At 41.4% G+C, this 21,566-nt stretch overlaps 1 protein-coding gene across 1 annotated transcript in view; it reads right to left on the bottom strand.

Moving 5' to 3' along the window:
- Positions 1-18,705, bottom strand: part of RGS6 (regulator of G protein signaling 6) — a 531,053-nt gene extending 512,348 nt beyond the window's left edge. The window contains exon 1 of the mRNA XM_068254099.1: positions 18,317-18,705. The gene's annotated coding sequence lies outside the window, so the exon portion shown is untranslated. The remainder of the gene's footprint in view (positions 1-18,316) is intronic.
- Positions 18,706-21,566: the final 2,861 nt, after the last annotated feature.

Here is a 21,566-nt window from a genome sequence, read left to right as displayed (position 1 = left end):
CACCAAACTATAAGATGAGAGGTAAAAAAAAAATCCGGGAAAAAAAGAAAAACACTAAACCTGGTGTGTCTATATTGCAGTGGCATCTTATGGACCTTTCCCCTCCCTTTAAGCTGCACTGCCCAGCTACACTACACTAATCCATGCTACCCCACTAGCTAAGCTGCACTACACTACAGTACTCCTCAGTACTTCAGATATTACCTGATACTGCTGCCGCGCTCATCTCCCCCTTGCTCCAGTCCTGCTTCTATACGTGCTCCTCTTCTCCTGCAGCTGCTGGTGACAACTCATACAGGTCCAGGTCCTCAGTTCCGTGTGGCCATCATCATTTCTCATTAGTGGTTGTTATTGTAACCACCAGCGGCACACGTGTGCCTCAGGTCATGCGGGACCCTGGCGCACCTGAGCCACTGGGGTTACAGCACAACCACTGATGAAAAAGTATGATGGCCATGCAACTGCAACGTACAGGATATCGCCAGCAGCTGCAGGAGAAAAGGAGCATGACAGGATCGGATGATTACTTCCAGATTTTAGTATCTGAAAGTGATGCAATTTTTTTTCACAAGCTTTTAGACCCTAAAAATCATACCGCTAGTTAAATCTGCAGCAGCCCTGCACATTACACACCTCTCCTGGATTGAGCTCGGGGTTATGGCTCTGAGCTGCGGATTTCCGGCCCGAGCCTGACTCAGGATTACCGCTAAGGAGGTTAAACATGCAAAATATGGGCAACAGCCCATGTTTTAGATAGAGTTTTTAAGCTTTTAAGGCAAAGGCTTTTATCAAGGGCACCTGAAAAAGGGCTTCACCTGAAACATTGTGTATTTCCACTAAAATACTCTTAAAATAAAACAAGAATCATCACCCATATTTTGAAAGATTATGTTCTAAGCTTCGTTGTACAATAACAACATCTTACAGTCTTGCGTTTTGGGTCCTACAGGAGAAAATCACTTTATAAATGTTATTTGTTGTTGTTGTAAACACCACCCATTTGGCTATATCTATCATAGATTTAACTGTAGTGTGCAAAGAGCACTTCTTCACAGTCACCCCGATTGGCCTTTCTCTCCCGGAGTTTTTTGGGGGGAGTTCATACTGGGAGGTATGGCCCAGGTCTCTAAGGTCCCTTTTCTATCAGTAGGTGTTCCTCACCACACTCCTCTGACCTCGACTCACTTTCCACTTACTAGGGACACAAGCAAAAATCCTCATTGAGTCAGAAGCAGACATGCTTTTACAGATGGAGTCAGTGACGACCAAGTAGGTGTAATGTCAAGAGTCAAAGTGGTGTTGATTTGAAACAGGTCATTCTGTACAATGAAGTAGCAAGCAGCAATGGCTAGATCTACACACCATGCAATATGTAAGCTCTCCCTGGTGTTTCCTGCCTGTCTTGTCTGGAGCAAGCAGCTCATCCTGCCAGCTCAAATTTCCGGCCATTGAACTATGAGCTCTAATAATAATAATATACCTGACTGGCTTCGCACGCATCCTCAGGGGTTAATATATGATATAATGATAACCCCTGAGGTCGCCAGTGTGCAAAACCGGTTGGGTTGGAGTCACGCCGAGCCCCTACCTTTTACACCCAGGGTTTTATATAGAGCGCTCTTCTGTTAAAGCGGTACCCTGCAATTTGGGTCTCAGTTTGGAAGTGAACCTTTTTAAAAACTCTATTTATTTAAGAATAAATAAAAGCTACACTTAGAGGTTATTCTCCCCTTGCTCTGGGAGATCACCTCAGGAAAGGGGATTGCGTATGGTGTTGGGCCATCTATCCAAACTTAGAGGAAACGGTTTGAGGAATATGATTTTGTTGCTGGGAAACACGGATCTGATGTAGGGCTGGCCTATGCTGTATTCACAACCTTGTTATGTGGGTTGTTGATGTGTTTCAAGTGTAAGAGATTCAAGTTTACTTTCTTATTTGCTCGTGGAACCACTGAGATTATTGGGAGGAGCGCTGAAAACACACCTACTATTGCTATTTGGACATTGGGACTAGTCTAATTTTAAGCTGATTTTGTTTATTGTGTACCTGGCACTAATTTGTACTTACTCAATAAAGAATATAGGCTACAGATACTTACAAAACCTTGAGATACAGATAATAGACTACTGAACAGGTCAGCTAATGCATCATACATAATATCAATCCCTTGCTAAGATGTGCCTCAGGGGTCATTACAAATTAACCAATAAAGGGTCCTGCTTTGTCTGCACTTTTACACTTCATACAGAGCCACAAAGGACAAAAAGGGAGCTGACAGCATAAGTCACTTGCCTCAGCCCTTCAAGTAGGTGGGAACCATAGGAAATAGCTGTCTGGGACACTTTTGCTGCTGGATTACAAATTCTATCACATGTACACAGGTAGTCCCCAATATAGGGACTGTAGACTCGTTCTGAACTTGAATTTATCCATAAGTTGCTATGAAACACTGTGCCATCTCTCTTCCCTGTACCTTCTCTATGCCTCCGTGTCTTCACTGTTTCCCCGTGTCATCTTTGATCCCCAATGCCTCTAGTGTCCCCATTTGTGCCGCTTCTGCCCACCCACACACACACTGTGTCACCTGTCCCCCTGTGCCCTCAGTGTACTGCAGCAAAATGTAATTTTAACTGGTTTAAAATTTCTTTCTGGAATTCTTTAAAAAATAAATTTTCTTAAAAACTACAAGGTCTCTCTCTCAAGGTCTCTCGCTAATTGAAATCTACAACCTGTTTTGATGGCTATCTGGCTGCCAGGGCGTAGAGTTCAATATACACGTTCTTGAGGCTTTTGCCGCTCCTGACGATCTCGCCACTGTCTCCATGCTCTGCCGTCTCTATAACAGTAGAGCCCTGTGAGCGGGTCAAGGGCCGATTTAATTGGCTCCTGACCCTGTCTATCAACGTAAGCAGCTCCCATTGGCTTACATTGATAGGCAGGGTCAGGAGCCAATGAAAGAGGCTCCTGACAGGCTCACAGGAACTCTGCCGTCATAGAGACAGCAGAGTGGGTGGCTAAGGTTCCAGGAGTGCAGCGTGTACGGTGATTGCGGCAGGTATGTGCGGCGATTCGTCGGTATTCGTCGTTATTCTGATGTTTCTGTACCAGCGGCTTCTGGTCCTTAAGGGTGCAGAGACCGCTGGTGCTTAAGTGGTTAAAGGTTACTGTTGCTCATCTTTTAGAGCAGAGAGGAATTACTGAGTTCAGGTCAGCTTTAAGGGTTTTCTTCATTTATTCCTTGCCCAGTGTTCAGACTAAATTGCTTACCTAAGCACTGGATTTTTCCTTCACCAGAAAAGCAGAGCAGTCTAGAACTGCAAACCAACATAAAGAAAGTAACAGCATTACCGGTATATATAGCACCGAGTATTCTAACTGTTCCGCATACACCAGGGAAATATATTTTTCCAAAGGTGCACTGGAGCAGTGGAAAAATCCCACGATTACATCCGTTACACAGTTCTAATTAAATGCTAAAATTCAAGCAAGAATTCTGTTTGTTTAATACAGCTGAGATACTATAAGCCGACGCAAAGCCGCTAATGCAGAAATATAGCCAAGCATATAATGATTGCTGGGAATTCACACATTCATTCATATTGATAATGAAATCTGAATACGACAGGTGTGAATAAATAAACACTAGCTATGAGGTAGATCATGTCTCTCTGCAGCCACTGCATCCACACCATACAAATATTTACACAGTCCTAAAATATAAATGTATGCAATCAATGGCAGGCATTGTAAACAAAGATATACTGGCAGCACATATAATGCCACATATTTAAAATGCATTTTCAGTTTTGTTTATTAACAATTTCAAAATAAGCCAACACCCTGCAAATAGACAGGTGCTACCGATGCATTGAGTAAAGAAATGATAAAAATCAAACATACCCTTTTAATTTAGAAAATAGCAGTCATGTACCAGTTGACACCCCCCCCCCCCCCCCATCTAACATTATAGAGATGCAGTGGGGATCCCATAGTGCCAGGAGAATGGAAGAAGACAATGGGCAAGGTATTTCTATATTCTTCAATTAAAAAAATAAGACACAAATAATACAAATTTAGTAAATACAGTACTATTACTATTTCTCCATAAGTATGTAGGAAGTGGTAGTGTTCACATTTCAAACGTTAAAACAACCTTAAAGTTAACCTGAAGTGTGAGGTATATGGAGGGCATATACTCAAACTCTCCAGTTTTTGAAATCACTGATTCCATCTCCAACTCCGACTCCAGGTACCCAAAATGGCTCCGACTCTGACTCCTCAACTCCGGCTCCTTAGTTTAATACTTACCAGAACTACGGATTTGGTACAAAAATCACCCGACTCCAACTCCTAACTCCTCAGTTTATGAAACCACGCACTCCAACTCTGACTCCAGGTACCCTAAAATTGCTCCGACTCCTCGACCTCGACCCCAACACCCGACTCCACAGCCCTGATGGAGGGTGCCATATTTATTTATTTTTTAAACAATATCATCAATAGCTAGATTTGACTCCCCTCCACATCTGTACACTCGGGGGGAAACAGATCAAACATCAGAGCCAATAAAATTATGTTAAAAAAAAACAAAAACATCAGAGCCATTGTTATGTGTCCAGAATTCCCTTCCAAATCCGTTACCATTTTGGGAAATCAATCACATTGAGTATTTGCAGCAGATTCCCTTGTGTTTACCAGACCAGGCCTTACAAGCAAGAATCATACTACTTTTTTAACTGTAAAGTTATTCAGCACATCATGGGTGACAGCTGTGCTATTGCCATGTTAAGAAGCTTGGGACATGAAGCCTGATTAAGGGCTGATGCACACCAAGAGCGCTTATGAGTGCTTTTAAAAATGCTAGCGCTTGGAAAAGCGCTTGGCTAATGTATTTGTATGGGATGGATCACACCAGAGTGATGTGCAAACACGGGCCCTGCAACATATTAGAGGTGATTCAGCATCAAAGTAGAGTATAAGAAAAGTGGAAAATCGCTCTAAAAAACACTAGAACAGAGCAATTTTCCAAGTTTTTTTTTTTTTAGCAAAAACAGGTCACTTTCAGGTCAAGGTGTCAAAAAAAAAAAAATCTTTGCACCAAAACGGTCCAAAAATCACTAGGCATAACTAGAAAATTGCTAGGCATAACTAGAAAATCGATAGGAATAACTAAAAAAAACGCTAGGCACATGCCTGAAATCGCATCAAACACACAAAACGCCCCCCCCCCCCACCGCGTGGCCAATGAATGTGTATGAGAAGGTTCATATCAGCGCGGGTCGTGCGCGGTGCGGCTAGGAAAGAGGTGCGTGTTCCATTTTCGGGGCGATTCCGCCTCAATGGAAGGTATAGGAAAATCGGCGAACGGCGCGTACAAAAACACGCATTAAGGTGATTGCGTTCGAGTTGTTAAGAATAAATACATTGTATTTATTCTTTTCCAGGTCAAAGAGTTCACTTACTGACTTGGGTCGGGGAGTGAATTACAAAACTGCTCAGACAAAAATGCTTAGAAAACGGCTAAACACAAAGCGCAGAGAATCGGAAAAAAAAAGACGCCTCAAAAAAAAAAAAAAACTACGCGGGAGGACACGCAAATGGAACGCAATGTGAACAAGGCCTTACTGGCTTTTTTGTTATTCTACTGTTGGGTAGTAAAAGTCGCAACCCTAGCCTAGGCTATGTATAGGATGTTGCTTAAAGTGGACCCAAATTAAAAATACAAGATTTCAGAAATAAAATCTCTTTTTTTTTTTATCTTATAATAATAAATAGCAGCCTTTTTTCAGCTGCATGATGACAAATATAAAATATTTTACATTTATTGGAGAAACCCCTCCCTTCCTTTCATATTGCTGGGACGGAATCTGGCAGACTGTAGGTGGTGTCCGGCAATGGAGGAATTGCTAATGGCTGCCCCCAGTATAATCCTAGTTATGAAAAGAGAAGGGTGAAAAGCATGCACTGAAATGCTTATAGGCTTGAAGGAGTGTTTCTTTATGTTTGTACTGTATGTGTCAGAGTGGTGCAACTAAATATTTTGAATTAAAAACATTTTTGGTTTGGGTCCGCTTTAAAGATGAGTTACTTGGTGATTTTGCAGCTGCAGTCATATTCATCCATACACAGCGAGAACTTATTTTTTTATTAAATCCAAGGTAGTCTACATTTAATGCAGATCTCCAGGAATCTGAATGATCACATGCCCGTGTTTCTTAGTAGCTCTATACTACATATAAACATTTGTATAAAAACATTTCCAATTGTTGTGAATGTGTGGCTTCCATATCATTCTCGCCCCCCTTTCTGTGCAGGAGCAAGCAGTGGTTTGTGAATGCATTACGGCCGGTTCACATTGCAGGACAAAAAAAAAGTATCTGGGTAAAATCTTATCTGTGCAAACGGATCAGTTTTTAAAAGGCATCAGTTTTTTATCCGTGACCTCCGTTCCGTTAGTGTGCGGTCAGTATGACAGACGCGTCAATCCAGAAAAATTGCTCCCACCCCAAACCTGTGGTCTGTTTGGCAGAATGGGCCAACCGGATCCATTCTAACGGTGCAATGAGAACGGAGCCTATTGATTAACATAGGATCTGTTCACCTCAGTTAGGGTCCGATCTGTTTAGTTCTGTTAAAAAAGGACCATTTTTTTTACCAGTGTGAACTGGGCCTTAGACACAGCTACACACAGGATGGTATCTTAGCACCTTTGTCAATCTTCCGTGCGGGCGGAGTTCGGACAGAACGTGGGTGATATTGCTGGGAAAGCTCAAGGAAAGAGCTCTTGGCACAGAAGAAATCTCAGTGTTTCCACTTCTAAGACACGGAATGCTGTATTATGTCATTGGAAGGATGTTGGTCAGTCAGACATAACAGAGGGATGTGTGAAATCTGAGGGGGTACAGCCTGGACACTGCAGATGAGTACACTGGGAAACACAGGTAGTTCACTCTGATTTAAATGCAAGTGCTCTATTTCACTTCACTTTCAGGATGACGATATCGTTCATGGGAAAATTGCATCGCAAACGGATCACACTAAAGCAAACGGGCCCCGCAGTCTCCTTTACTTTTATTGCATCTAGCGCTTTGCGTTCTACAAGGGATTGGAATCAGACCGCAAAACAGTGGTAGTGGAAAAGGGCCCAAGAAGCAATAAGGTAATAGCCTCACTATGCTGCACTGACACTGTAATCTTATTTCTGCTATTACTTGATATGACAAACACCATAGGGAAAAACATATCCTGAAACTGTCCCTTGAAGTCCTAGCTCACCCTGCCAGACTTTTTTTTTTTTTGTTAGTAAAAGGGAATGAGAGACTATGCCATCACTTGCACAATTTTCATATTTCAGGCAGTCGTTCCGGAGAAATTCCCTTTGCAGTCAGTAATAAGCACCATAGAGCACAACCTGCAGAGCTGACAGCAGAGTAGAAGTTGTTTCCTAAGCAAAAAGCCATCACCTGACTCCACCCACCCCAGGACATTAGAGGTGGGCAGCGTAAGGGCCTGAGCCAACAGCTGCATTGTGTGTTTTAACAATGCAGCTCAGGGTGCAATCTGCAAGGACTCTCATTTGCAACAGACAAACTGTCAGGCACAGTAACGCTCTACTTTTTAATGTGCTGTTAAAAGCAGGGCTGTTGAGTCGGTACAAAAATCATCCGACAGCGACTCCTCCGTTTATGAAACCTCAGACTCCAGGTACCCAAAATTACTCCGACTCCTCGACTCCAACTCCACAGCCCTGTTTTCAAATCATGATGCATTCCACAAAAAAACTGCCAACCTGAATTACAGTTTCATGTTTTTCCTGCATGTTGTGTGCAAATGACTGAAAATTGCACAATCACTAGCCATACACTTATCAACTGCCACCCAATATTGGCAAAACGATGGTTCCGCATCAGATCAGAATCTGATCAGAGTGGGATCTATTTCTACCCCACAGTAAATCGATCATTCTGTAGTGTTTTGCTGTTCGATGCAATGCAACAATCGGAGATAGCCCGTCCCACCTGATTGAAATTCATTTCTCTCCTGTCTGATCAAAGTTTTGATCGATTTTGGGTCAAAATCAATAGAAAATCCATCAAACCCAGGAACATTTTTAGCAACCCTTGCTATTATTCGGCTAGGATTGCAAATTGTTGCCATGCCACCTAATGCAATAGCACACTTTTTTGTGTAAATTCCAGCGCGCACACACACACACACGTGGGAGTCTCAATTTATACAGTTTATACAGGGAGTATGCTTCAAGGGTAGAACATGTATAGCAATTGTTTTTTACAAATAGTTCCCCCTATCATGGAAGCTTCTATCGTAGAAGCTGCTATATATTTCCACACACGTCTTTTGACCTATTTTATAATCTAATATAATTTAATAAGGGGTGAATTAAAGGACAAATGACCTGAGAGGGAAATGGAGGCTGTCATATTTATTTCCTTTTAAACGATGCACATTGCCTGGCTGAGTTGCAGATCCTTTGCCTATAATACTTTTAGTCACAGACCCTGAACAATCATGCAGATCAGATGTTTGACACAAGTTTGGCTGCATTTGCTTGTTTCAGGTGTGTGATTCAAACGCTACTGATGCTTGAATGATCAGCAGGACTGCCAGGCAACTGGTATTGTGTAAAAGGAAAAAAATGGCAGCCTCCATACCCTTCTGAGGTCAGTTGTCCTTTAAAACAAAATAGCTTTTCTGCAGGTGTCAGTAAATTGAGTCCTCTGTTTACGCCATGGTGGTGTTGTAGAAATATTTCTAATTTAAAAAACACATTTGCATAGAAGTCAATAGAAACTTCTATAATAGTGTTGCACATGCCTAATTTTGATCTAGCTTAAGCTCAACATACACCATACAATCTAGGTTGTACAGATTTACCAAATCTATGTAGTATAAGGGCCAACAGATTGAAAATACCTTGAATGACTGATTGGATAAGCTCTTATACTACATGAAAGTGGTAAGATTGAACAACCAAGATTGTATGGTTTGTGTTGAGCCTTATACTGTGCAGAAGTGAATGATTAGGCGTACTTATGCTAATTCTATTGCATCTGCCAACATAGACTGTGGTCAGACTGCATTGCGAGGCCCTGTAATGTGCTGCCAGCACAGGACCAAACTACAGGTTAGATCTGCGTATAGCGCTAAATATCTGCAGGGTTTATACAGACTCCCAAATCACACTGACTCTTTCTACACTTCTAAATACAGAAAAGCTGTAGAGGTAGATGGGAGGAAAGCCGTCTGCTAGCATACTAGTATACCGCTCCACACACCAACATCCACTATACATCTGCATGACTCATGTCATCTTAACCAACGGATGTAAATCAACAATATGGCTGATCTGGCACATCCTGCTATTTCAGATTCATATAAAGTGAACACATATAATAAGAGAACACCCCTCATGCATGAGAATGTGATGAGCTTCAAGTAATCATCTTCTCCATTTTACATACAGTACAGACCGGGCCTCATACTAGTTGGACTAGTTCAGCATTGTCTTTTAAGGTCCTCCCCCCCTCCCCCTGCAGCCAAGGATTTGGCTTCTATATCTGATGCCGCTTTTTGCAGTCCTGGCTGCCCTAGGCTAATAAGTTTTGCACTTAGAAGGATAGCATAATTCTTTAGAAACCACAAAACAACGACAACAACAAAACATTTGTAAAGCACTTTTCTCTTGTAGGACCCAAAGTGCAAAAGCTTGTCTCAGATCAATACAATGTGATGTATACAGGGGACAAAGTTATGTGACCATAAATGCCAAACTAAACAGGTGGTTTTTCGGTTTTGATTTAAACATGTCAATGGTTGGAGCTGTCTTAAATTAAGTTTGGCAAGGCATTCCACAGGGTAGGGGCAGCATGACAGAAAGCCCTGGCTCAAAATGTTTTTAGTATTACTCTGGGGATGGTCAAGTAATTGGATCCTTTTGATCTGAGCTTGTGCGTGGTGTGACACAATTGTAACAAACCCTTCAGGTATCCAGGGCCTAGGTCGTGTAGGGATTTGAATGTTAGCATGCCAATTTTGAAAAGGATTCTCTATTTTAAGGGTAGCCAGTGTAGTGAACAAAGGATTGGTGTTATGCGGCAATGGTGGGGTTGGCTTGTTAACAGTCTTCTGTATTAGCTGCAGGCGGTGCAGGTCTGTATTTGGAAGGCCTTCCATAGAGGGCATTGCCATACTCCAGCCATGAGGTGATGTTGAAAACTTAACTGCACCAAAATTCACAGGCTAGTAACACACAAGGCGGAAATGCTAGAGTTGCTGATAATGTTGCTGATAATGAAAGTCTATGGGCTGCATGTAAAAATGGGCATTTTACATTTTTATGGACATTTTACAATGTGCGGTTTTTGAAAACGCACAACTTGCTGCATGATTTTCAAAAACGCATGTAAAACGCACATGTAACTTGTAATGTAACTTAATGGCTACGCAGAGGATTATTTATATATATATATATATATATATATATATATATATATATATATATATATATATATATATTACTATATTTTACTTCACTGGTAATGGGAAAATATTGCCAGAAATGCAAACGCAAAATGCAATCTCAAATGCATACAAAAATGCACCAAAAATAAATGCACAGTGCAGGACACGCATGGTTTTCTGCACTGCCTAGTGTGCTCCTAGCCAAAAACTTTTTCAATAAAATGTGACCATCAATCAACCAGTCTGGTCAGCCAATTCTTCATGAAGATAACGCGATACGTAGCTTCGCTTGGAGTAATTTACATATTTTTCAGGCAACGGCAATGTAAGTGAATGGGGCCTTTGCACTTGCCATGTTGCGTCGCTCCAGAAGTGTTCGTCCTGACGCACAGCCTACAGCGCGTTACAGCAAGCACAACGTTTAACGCACAGTACTTGGGGTAAAGGAAGTCTGTGGGTGACACAGTAAGTGATATGATCATTAAATGGATGTAGGTATGCACACCTTCAAAAATCAAGTGACTAATACAAGAGGGTGCTACAGTCAGTAAACCAGACCTGCCAGTGGTCTTACACACTGTCTTATATACAAAAAAAATGACTGGCACACCAAGCAGTTGCGTTACTTGAATATTGTATTCAAGCAACGCAACTGCTTGGTGTGCCAGTCATTTTTTGTAAATAAGGTGACACAGTAAGTGTAAGCGATGGAGCGCAGTGCACTACAGAGCATATGTATGGACTGATAGAAATACCGGTGACGTACCTCTTGTCTATCAGGTAGAACGTCACTAAGCGGGGGCTCTGCTATGCATACAACCCTGCAGGCACACTCTACCGCAGGGAATGTGTGTCATATTTGCCGTTGTGGTATAATGCGACAGGAGCATCACATTGCACTGCAACACTAAAAATATGTGTACTGTATATACAGTACTCGAGTATAAGTCTAAAAATGTAGGTCTGATTCACTTCATAAAAGTATAGGGGTCGACTTATACACGAGTCACGGGCAACACTGACCACACTGAGTAATGTGCATACTAATAGTGATATTCCCATTTGCAGTAATGTACCCAGTGTTAAGTGATACTTTGAGGAAAGGAAATGCCAAGAAAACACAGGTCTGAAAGTCCTGGCCACAACAATTAAAGGACCACTATCGTGAAAATCTTAAAAATTTAAAATAACATAAACACATACAAATAAGAGGTACATTTCTTCCAGAGTAAAATGAGACATAAATTACTTTTTTCCTATGTTGCTGTCACTTACAGTAGGTAGTAGAAATCTGACAGAACCGACAGGTTTTGGACTAGCCCGGCTCCTTATGAGGGGATTCCCAGGGTTATCTTTATTTTCAAAAGCACATAGTGAATGACAGTTGCTCTGCAGGACTGCCAAAAAAGGGTGCAAACAGGTAGGGGGTAGTTTGCATCTTTATATAAATCCTTTTCAGGAATTGTCTCTTTAGAATAATTAAGGCCATGCAAAGAATACCCCATGAAGAGATGGATTAGTCCAAAACCTTTTGGTTCTGTCAGATTTCTACTGCTTACTGTAAGTGACAGCAAAATAGGAGAAAATTAATTTATGGCTCATTTTACTCTGCAAGAAATATACTTCTTATTTGTATGTGTTTACATGCATTTTAAGCATTCCTGCTCCTGCCCGCGCACCCCCGTGCCGCCCACTGCTAGCCCGGAGATCAATGAATGGGAATATAGTTCCCATTCATCGATCTAAGTCCCTGGCAGAACAACTGACTGCTTCTTTTCAGAGGCCACGGTCTTTCTGAAAAAAAAAAACAGTTTCCCATCCTCCTAGTGCTTCCTGGAAGCGAGCTCTCGCTTCCAGGACTAAAAACAAAAAAATCTCACTGTGGCCATCTTGTGGCCAAATAGTAAAACTACATCTACATACATTTTTTTTATAAAATAATTATTACACATTATTACATTTAAAATTAAAAATAAATTTTTTCCTGGAAAAAAAATACAATAAAAATAAATAAATCTGTAAATAGTTACCTAAGGTAAGGTATATTGATGCCATACATTGTGATAGGGAGAAAATTTAAAGAAAACCTGTAGTGAAAATTAAAAGTCAAAATAACTATACACAAGTCATACTTACCTGCTGTGTAGTCTGCTCCTCAATCTCTCTCTCCTCTTCTGTGTCCTGTTTGTCCACTGCGATCAATGGAATTTTCCGTCCTCCATTTTGAAAATGGCCATTACCCCATAACAGCTTCCTGGTCAGCACACAGTTAAACTGTAATATCGCACACTTGAGCCATAGGGAAATATGGACACATCAGTTCTCCTCTCAGCTGTAACTGACAGCAACCGATATACAACTGACAACAACTGATATATTTCAGTTCTGACAAAATGTTGTCAGAACTGGAAGGGATCATTTTCAGAAGAAAATGGTGAGCTTCTGAGAGGAACTGATGGCAAGGTAACTATGTAATGTTCATTTGAAGTTACCTTATGTGTTTATTTTAAATAATTTTACTCAGTACAGGTTCTCTTTAAATGGTGTAATAACCGAGACAAATGGACAAAAAAAATACATAGGTTTTAATTATGGTAGCATGCATTATTTTAAAGCTATAATGACCGAAAACTGGGAAATAATGATTTTTTTTTCATAATATTGCTGTGAAAATGCATTTAGAAAAAAAATATTTTTAGCAAAATGTACCACCCAAAGAAAGCCTAATTAGTGGCGGAAAAAACCAAGATATAGATCAATTCAATGTGATAAGTAGTGATAAAGTTATTGGCGACTGAATGGGAGGTGACAATTGCTCTGTTGCATAAGGTGAAAAATCCCTGCGGGCTGAAATGGTTAAATTTTATAATTTTCGTGATAGTTCTTTAAATGGGAAGATACTGGGCTGCATAAAAGGGAGTGAATTATTGCAGCACTTGGGGACCTGGAGGTGGTATTGGCTGCACTTAAGGGACAGGAGGAGTTAATACTGTATGCAGTGCAGTCATTAAAGCGGACCCAAACCAAACATTTTTTTAATTCAAAATATTTAGTTGCACTACTCTGACACATACAAAGATAAATAAACACTCCTACAAGCCTATTTGCATTTCAGTGCCTGCTTTTCACCCTTCTCTTTTCATAACTAGGGTTATACAGGTGGCAGCCATTAGCAATTCCTCTTTTGCAGGACACCATCTACACCACCAGTTTGCCGGATTCTGTCCCAGCAATTTGAAAGGAAGGGAGGGGTTCCTCCATTAAATGTAAAATATTTTATATTTGTCATGCAGCTGAAAAAAGGCAGGTATTTATTATTGTAATTTAGAAAATAGATTTCATTTCTGAAATCTTGTATTTTTAATTTGAGTCCACTTTAACCACTCCTGAGCCCCAAGTGCAGCCATTAACTTTGCTGGGTAGACTTATACTTAAGTCAATAAAAAGTTCCAGCTTAGGAGGGTTGAATATTGGAGTCGACTTATACACGAGGTCGGCTTGTATTCTAGTATATACGGTAAGCCAGGCTTGAAGGGAACCTGAAATGAGAGGAATATGGAGGCTGCCATCTTCATACTATAACATAAAATGATGGTTACCTGACTTCTGTGCTGATGATCTGTCTCTAATCTATAAGTTACTGGCCCAGAATGAAAGAAAGAATGCTTGTGCAGGTAGCTCAAAAACAACTAAAGCCAAAAGCTTAGCATGCAACTGGCATTGTTTATAAACGAATGAAGGTGGCAGCTCTCAGGTTCCCTTTAACAGTTATCAGAATACAGTTTATCATCTAAACAATAATACAAATTAGAACTAGAAGTATATGAAAAAAAAATTGAAATTAAATAGTTCAATGAAATAGAGTCCAACAGAGGTTGCTGTTGGTGATGACCTCTTCCAATAATGACAACTTCCTGGCTTGCCTTCTGCTTTTAATGGTAACCTGAAGCTAGAGGGATAAGACAGCTGCTATATTTATTTCCTTTCAAGAAATACCAGTTACCGAGCAGTCCTGCTGATCCTCTGCGTCTAATACTTTTAACCATAGACCCTGAGCAAGTATTCAGCAGATCAGGCGTTTCTGACATTACTGTCAGATCTGACAAGATTAACTGCATGCTTGTTTCTAGTGCGACACTACTTCAGCCAAATTTACCAGCAGGGCTGCCAGGCAACTGGTATTGTTTAGGGCTCTTTCACAGTGTGAAGTTAAAGTCGCATGTTATAAAATACTTTAACGCAGAGTAACGCACAGCAATGCAAAGTCTGTGCGACATTCACAGTGCACACGTTGCATCAGTGTGTAACGTGTAGCGTTATTAAAAAGTGCTGCATGCTGTGCGTTTAACAATGAATCTACTACGTTACTTGTGTTGCACATGCTCAGTAATGTTTTTTTTTTCCTTTTTTAAAATGTCCTGCATGCGCCATTTTCATTCCATAGTAAATACATTTTCTAACGTCGCACTGGGAAAGTGTATATGCGTTGCGTTAGGGCCGCATTGTGCGACCTTAACGTTGCATCAAACGCAACGTCCTACTGTATAAGTAGCCTTAAAAGGAAATAAATGTGGCAGCCACCATATACTTCTCGCTTCAGGTTTCCTTTAACTATCTCTGAGTCACTGTCTACGAAAGACTATGTAGATAATTCGGAGTCTTAGTCTGGAAGTGTTTGACTAAAATTATTGAATGCCTTTTTCAGATAAGTAAATTTCACCAGCAATTCTCCACAATGCAACATCACATCGAGGTAATTTCCACACAGCACCCACCTATCGTGTTACCGCCCCCTCCCTTTAGATTGGAATCCTTTGGCAGGGCCCTCCCTCCTTGTGTATCTATGCACTCTGCTCACACAGTAACATGAACCTGAATTACTGAGACTGTTACTCCAGTGTATGATCTGGCATTGTGTACCTTATTGCTTATTGTCTGTTGACTGTCACCCCCATTATCAATGTTTGTTACCTTATTTCTTGTACTTCACTGCGTAATATGTTGGCGCTATACAAATCCAAATAATAATAATATTGAGACCGAGAATCAGCAAATACTTCCACACTGGTAGCGGTTTTAGGCCATGGTCCCAATGGGAGACGTCAGACTTTCTTTAGTAAAAGCAATGCCTGTGACTCTCAAGCCTCGAAACACACACTTTTTTAATTCAAATAAATTTAGTTGCACCACTCTGACACATACAAAGATAAATAAACACTCCTTCAAGCCTAGGAGCATTTCAGTGCATGCTTTTCACCCTTCTCTTTGCATAACTAGGGTTATACAGGTGGCAGCCATTAGCAATTCCTGCTTTGCCGGACACCACCTACTCCAGCATTTTGCCGGATTCTGTCCCGGCAATATGAAAGGAAGGGAGGGGTTCCTCCAATAAATGTAAAATATTTTATATTTGTCATCATGCAGCTGAAAAAAGGCTGCTATTTATTATTATAATTTAGAAAATAAATTTTATTCCTGAAATCTTGTATTTTTAATTTGGGTCCACTTTAACTAAAGTCTTTAGAAACAGCCAACAAACTACAGATTTCGCTGTGTTGGACAACAACTGTGTGCAAAAAATTAAGCCAAATGACATGACAAACAACCGATAACAGGCCTTTTGCCCAATCTGTCAGGCGGATCAACTTGCACAACTTTTGGGCAGCTGGCAACGTGTGTACAATGTCATTTAAACTAAAATGTTCTACTGAATGTGGACATGTTGTGCATACTGTCGTTTCCACTTGCGCACACAGTATTTAATGAGTTGATCATTTGCAATATCAGTGTGTGGAAAAGACTTGTTGTTTCCACAATGTCGCTGGTAAAGTTGTTTCTGGGCATTGTTCCTGTTTTCCACGACATTTGTTTGGCATGTGTACGGCCTTCAGTCTTATTCAAAAAAGTGAGATGAAGCAAAATACATAGGCCCCTTTTACACTTGGTTCTAACGATTGCACCGCTCCCAACAAGTCGCACCACACGTTATAGCTGCGGTGCGACCAAATCAGTGAGGCATACTTTCCATTGAAAGTATGTCTCACTTCTGGCGTCACCCCGCACGACGCAAATGCAACTATTGTGGTGCCGTGATGGAACCTGCTGCAACACGCCGCACTGCGTTCAGTGTGAAAGGGATACCACTACTTCTGTGATGGAATGCGTCCAACTGAGCCCCCCAAGTGTAAAATGGGCCTTAGTAAAGTGCAGTAAATCACATAAATCAATCAGATATAGATATGAAATGACTGCAATCCTGAAGAATAGGAATTCTGATGGGCATCTACAGGTTGCTGCACTTTGCTCTGTCCTTCCAAAAACAGGTGATACTGCAAGATATTCATTTATGAAAGCCACACTCAAAGTATAGACACAAGCGTGTAGGTGTATTGTGTTCAACAAAATCAATTTCAAAACTGTAAACAGAAGTACTATAGCAATACTTTGATAGATATGTCCAAAGAATGATTTTCAATAAGACATCCTAACCCTAATCCATACACTCGAGGATAAAGTATTTGAGATACTCACAATAGCACCAGCATTTCAAGGGCATACCACTAAAACTGGTATACAATCACCTCTGTACTAGCACACACACTTTGTGTTCACTGGAGGAATGCTTTAATGCCAATGTCCAAAAACTACAATATCATAAAAAAATCAATAGGAAGAAAAACACATATAGATCATCTAGTTCCACCTAATAACATGCTGTGCAATTGATAAAGAAACAAAGATCATATGAATCGCACAGCCCATCCCCTACCCTACCTAGTAATAATCATCTACTTGCATCCTTTTAGATATACGGTAATGGATGCTGCGTCCAATAAAATGGCACAATTTCTGTCCATACTGAACTAGTACCTCTGTAAATATGTCACATTCATACTAAGTCTTAATGACTCCAGAACGTATTTTAAAATTCATTTGAAATCCAACAGCCCTTTTTTATGCACCTGTAACACGAAACACACGCAGGTAATAGGGCTAAGGTCTGAGAGATAGCTAAATAGATGCACATGCTGCCAACAGCAATTTCAGGGGACTTCTAGATAGAATGTAGAGCTTGCCTTTAGTGTGACACACTTAAAAATAGACTAAAAATAGGGTCACAGCACGCAACACTGTCACCATTTGCAAAGCAATTCAGATCTAGGGAACAGTTTCCTATGAGAAACAGCAGCAGGTCCGCCTAGGCATCCTCTAGACCCCCATACACTCTTCAATTTCGCTGTCATGAGGAACTAGACACACACATAATCCAAAACAGCCACCCCCAAGCGTCAGCCATCCTTCCTACACCCATTCATAGGCAGTATAGTAAGCCATCTAAGAGCTGGCATAATATCATAGCGCCAATACCAGAAAAAAAAAATGAAATAGACTTAAGGGGGCAGACTGAATTTTTAATAGGAGATTGTCTTGGATTAGCGGTCTAACACAACAAATCATTATTAAATTGACTCTAGAGCAACACACACCAAGCTAAAATAAATGGCAGGTGGTAGAAACTATATACAGCAAGCTGAAATGAATGCAGGTTGTACAAGCATCTCCTCCTAAAAGAGACAAAGCAGCACAGTCATACCCCCAAGCTGCACAAATTCCAGCACAAGCAGCACCCCCTCCTGGCATTGGTATGGCTGCCATGGTGCCTGGGATTTGGTGATGTTCAGTGTGTTGGGGATGGAGACAGGAGGAGTGTGGATTACAATGGCTGGGAATATAAAATGATTACCAGAAGGCTTCATCCGAGAAAGACACACAATATGAAGGCAGGGGAGTGATACATTGTATGTAACCCAGGAGAGGACCAGCTGGGATTACCTTAGCAACCAGAGAATCCGCTTCTCCTCCTCCTCTTCCAGCTGCTTCCTCTGCTTTCTCTTCTCCCCCTGTCACAGGCTGCGGGGAGCCCGGTGCATGGTCCTGGCAACACCTGGGGGGCAGCCCCAATACCGGCTCAGTCTAAGGAGGGAGGTGGGAAGGCAGCCAGAGGGTCCCCCGGAGACAGGTCCATCCCTGTGTGTGCAGAAGGCTAGCTGAGGATGGATGGGAATAAACAGGACAAGCTGCTTCCCACCTCCTCCCGCTCGAAGGATGCTGCAGTAGCCTGAGCGCTCTCTGATGGTGCTTTGTGGTATGGAGTTACACGGAACGCAGCATCCTCGTCATCCCTTCAGATGAGCACACGCTGTGCGCGCCCCTGACGGCCGCTAGATGGTGCTGCGCATGTCCACTCTGACACTGTGCTCAGAAATGCTAACAGGTTACGTTTGCCTGGCCTGCACTGAATAGCATTGAAGTATGCACACTGGTTACCTGTGGAGCTCTTTTGCAGCATTATAGCGCTATGTACACGGTAATGATACTAGTACAGGCTGCCTTTGGGCACCTCTACTGTCTGTCCTCAGTCCTCCTGAACAGTTTTGGACTATGCACACAGTAAGGATAATAGATTAGTGTTGGAGCCTTTGTGCAATTTTCCTGTCCAGCTACACTAATTTTGCAGTGCGCACCAAGTGGGGGGATCACACTTGCATCTGCAGGAATCGCAGACAATTCCCCACAAGCGATTTATCGCACAAGCGTTTTAACAAGCTTTTTTTCTTTTACAGTAGACATTGATTTCTACTGAAAACCGCATGGGTTGTGCAGTTAAAGAGAACCTGAACTGAAAATAAAAAGTCAAAATAACCATACACGGGTCATACTTACCTCCCATGCAGTCTACTCCTCAATCTCTTTCTCCTCTCCTGCATCCCATTTGTCCACTGTGATCAATGGAATTCTCCATCCTCCATTTTAAAAATGGCCATTACCCCATAACAGCTTCCTGGTCAGCACTCTGTTCAAATGTAATATCACCCACATGAGCCATAGGGAAACATGGACAGTACCTTGCACATTAAGTTGTAACTGACAGCTGCTAATATATAACTGACAGCAACTGGTATATTACAGTTCTGACAAAATATTGTCAGAACTGGAAGGGATCACAGTAAGAAGAAAATGGTGAGCTCGTGAGAGGTACTGATGGTGAGGTTAGTATGTAATATTCATTTGCAGCTACGTCATGTGTTTATTTTAAATAATTTTACTCACTTCAGGTTCCCTTTAAGTAGTGCAGGTTGTATCTTTTTTTAACCACTGTGCCAAATTGCATATGCCTCTGGAAAACGCAGACAACCATGGACTATCAATTAATGTGATTCTGCATGTGTTTTTGTCTGCGGCAAATCACTGCGGATTTGCTCAAGTGTGACCCCTGCCTAAATAATAGCAGCAATGTTCGCATGCCCTCGCATTCTCCCTGTCTATGCCAAACTAATTAAATGGACAATTAATATAGCTACACATATGCCTAAGGAAACTATTCAAGCAAATCTGTATTCGCAGGAACACAGTACTGTAGATGCTGTTACAGCGAATACAGATTTGCTTGAATAATTTCACCGAGCATCTGTAGCTATATTGGAAATAGTCAAAGATACTGTACTGTATGAGGCATAGTGACACTTCAGTCAGGTTTGTACTGGTGCCTCTATAGAAGTAACTAGTGGAGAAGCAGGTCCTGCAGCTGCATGTGGGCTCAGGACTAAATGATGGGGGGCCCAATCAAAGTGTTGCTGGTGGCCCCCATGATCTGCAGCTATGCTTCAACCCCCCCCCCCCCCTGACCTCCCTGCTGTCTTTATGCCTTTTAGTGAGATTTACTCCTTCTACTCCTCACAAAGACCCCTCTGAAAGTAAAAGCAAGCCTTCCACAGGAAGGAGGTTTTTGCTATAATACACATTCTCATGGAGGTCTTATTGCCACTTCCTGTTTTGATGATTGCCATGGAAAAAAGTGGCTCTTCACACAAGATAAAATTTTCCCAGTGGGTTGACAGACAGCAGTTGTAGCCTTTCAGAGGCTTTAATCCTGTGGCTGCCCCACTCAATCCTAAAGTGTGAAAATACTGTATAATAAAGTGCAAAGATGGGATTCAGATACAGTGGGCCTAGCTCTGAAGGAGGAGACAAAGCCCACTGTCCCTCTTCGAAGACTGATGCTCAAAATCACATCTGTTAATAGAAAATGAGTCACCCAAAGATGTTTTTATTGTGTACTAAATTTGATGTCTAATCTATAAATCACCAAACTGTTTATCTTTAAGACTATGTACACAGTGGGCTTTTCGGTCTGATATAATGGCCTCATTGTAATGTTGAACGTCGCACTGCAATGCAACACCTATGTAACATTCACAGTGTGGCCAGTGTGGTGCGGTCTAATGGTGCCCATACACGTTACAATAAAAGCATTCGATTTTCCTGTTTATTTGATCTAAATGATCAAATCGAATGAAAGTTGAAAACATTTTGTTTTTTCGATCAAGAAATTCAAACAATTACAGTGGTTTGCAAAAGTATTCATCCCCCTTGACGGTTTCCACATTTTGTCATATTACTGCCACAAACATGAATCAATTTTATTGGAATTCCATGTGAAAGACCAACACAAAGTGGTGTACATGTGAGAAGTGGAACGGAAATCATACAGGATTCCAAACATTTTTTACAAATACAGTAAATAACTGCAAAGTGGGGTGTGCGTAATTATTTGGCCCCCTTTGGTCTGAATGCAGTCAGTTGCCCATAGACATTGCCTGATGAGTGCTAATGACTAAATAGAGTGCACCTGTGTGTAATCTTATGTCAGTACAAATACAGCTGCTCTGTGACGATCTCAGAGGTTGTCTAAGAGAATATTGGGACTGGGAGCAAAAACACCATGAAGTCCAAAGAACACACCAGACAGGTCAGGGATAAAGTTATTGAGAAATGTAAAGCAGGCTTAGGCTACAAAAAGATTTCCAAAGCCTTGAACATCCCATGGAGCACTGTTCAAGTGATCATTCAGAAATGGAAGGAGTATGGCACAACTGTAAACCTACCAAGGCAAGGCCGTCCACCTAAACTCACAGGCCGAACAAGGAGAGCGCTGATCAGATATGCAGTCAAGAAGCCCATGGTGACTCTGGACGAGCTGCAGAGATTTACAGCTCAGGTGGGGTAATCTGTCCATAGGACA

This window comes from Hyperolius riggenbachi, chromosome 9 (genome assembly GCF_040937935.1).
Source record: "Hyperolius riggenbachi isolate aHypRig1 chromosome 9, aHypRig1.pri, whole genome shotgun sequence".
Taxonomy (NCBI): domain Eukaryota; kingdom Metazoa; phylum Chordata; class Amphibia; order Anura; family Hyperoliidae; genus Hyperolius; species Hyperolius riggenbachi.
Note: the sequence above shows the minus strand (reverse complement) of the source record. Positions and strands in the feature narration are given on the sequence as shown.